Source organism: Penaeus japonicus, unplaced genomic scaffold, assembly GCF_977035675.1.
Source record: "Penaeus japonicus unplaced genomic scaffold, GWHDUDI00000001_assembly GWHDUDI00000034, whole genome shotgun sequence".
Lineage (NCBI taxonomy): Eukaryota > Metazoa > Arthropoda > Malacostraca > Decapoda > Penaeidae > Penaeus > Penaeus japonicus.
Window position 1 is genome coordinate 24,697,777 of NW_028234436.1, and position 1,701 is coordinate 24,699,477.

The window sequence follows — 1,701 nt, forward strand, 5'->3', positions numbered from 1 at the left end:
ACAATTATCATTGATATTTACATTGCCAGCACAATCGTTCATGACATTATCATCGGTTGATATAATTTATGATGACATTACCATTAAGATGTTTATCATCTTCATCATTATTGCCATTGTTCATATTCCTTCTTATTTTTTCCCATTATTACTACTATTAGTATTATCGTTAATAGCCCAATCCTAATTTTACTGTTAAAAGAAAAAAACATATATAATTTGGATGACTGTTTATTAACATTTGCTAAGAATGAGCCACTGAAGCCACAAGTCGCCTCATTTCTGAGTGAATGCATTACTAACCATATGTTTTTTTGTCTTGTTCGTACTCTCTTGTGACATCATAGTTATACGGCTCTTCCTCTGTATGTGCCTTACTAGGCCCTCATTATCGCAATCCTCACTTCTATAGTTTCTACAGTTTCCCCTTTATATGTACTCGCTTGTGAACAACTAGATGTTGTTTCCGCGAGAAAGTCTTTTTACAAAATTTACAGCTATACCGCTTTTTCTTTGTATGAATTCTCATGTGAGCCACTAGATATTGTTTCCGCGAGAAATTATTTTTGCAAACTTCGCAGGTATACGGCTTTTCCTTTGTATGTACTCTCATGTGCCTAACTAGATTCTGTTTCTTTGAAAAAGCCTTTTCGCAAACCTCACAGCTATACGGCTTCTCCTTTGTATGTACTCTCATGTGCCTAACTAGATTCTGTTTCAATTGAAAAAGCCTTTTCGCAAACCTCACAGCTATACGGCTTCTCCTTTGTATGTACTCTCATGTGCCTAACTAGATTCTGTTTCTTTGAAAAAGCCTTTTCGCAAACCTCACAGCTATACGGCTTCTCCTTTGTATGTACTCTCATGTGCCTAACTAGATTCTGTTTCTTTGAAAAAGCCTTTTCGCAAACCTCACAGCTATACGGCTTCTCATTTGTATGTACTCTCATATGAACAATGAGAAGGTGTTTATATGAGAAAGCCTTTGCGCAAACCTCACAGCAATGCGGTTTCTCCTTTGTATGTATTCTCATGTGACGAACTAGATTATATTTACGGGAGAAAGCCTTTTCACAAACCTCACAGATATATGGCTTCTCTTTTGTATGTACTCTCATGTGATAAATTTGATTATGTTTACGGGAGAAAGTCTTTTCACAAACCTCACAGCTATACGGATTCTCCTTTGTGTGTACTCTCATGTGAGTCGTGAGTTTGCTCATACAAGGAAATTTCTTGTCACACACTTCACATTTCCTTTCCTTATCGCTTTTTCTATGTAGAAGCTCTTCATTGCCTTCGCTGTGCGCCTCCTGATCCTCATCTGATGACCCCTTGGGCCCAAAATCCTCAGACACAAATGGAGCTGCTGTCAATACGTCATTGGATTCTTCAATATCCTTACTTGAGTCTCTTTCAAAATCTTCCTGTTTGAGATCTTTATAAAAGGGAAATCCGTGCTCTGTTGTTGCCCCAATCCGCTTCACTTCATCCCTCCGACCTCATTGCGTAATTCCAAGAGCTTTTCTTCCTTAATTATCTCACACAAGCGATCTCTTCGGTTACACCTTACGCTGGCTCTCTTCCTTGCATTCTCGCGCACCCCCATCCCACGCCCGTAGATTTCTCCTCACTCTCAATGAGTGGGGCCAAAAGGCAGCCAGTACCGACAGGAAAGTTTCATTGTTGCCTTTCTAAGGA

General features: G+C 39.2%; 1 pseudogene; it reads right to left on the bottom strand.

Moving 5' to 3' along the window:
- Nucleotides 1–415: 415 nt before the first annotated feature.
- LOC147467743 (uncharacterized) lies at nt 416–1,609 on the bottom strand (annotated as a pseudogene).
- Nucleotides 1,610–1,701: the final 92 nt, after the last annotated feature.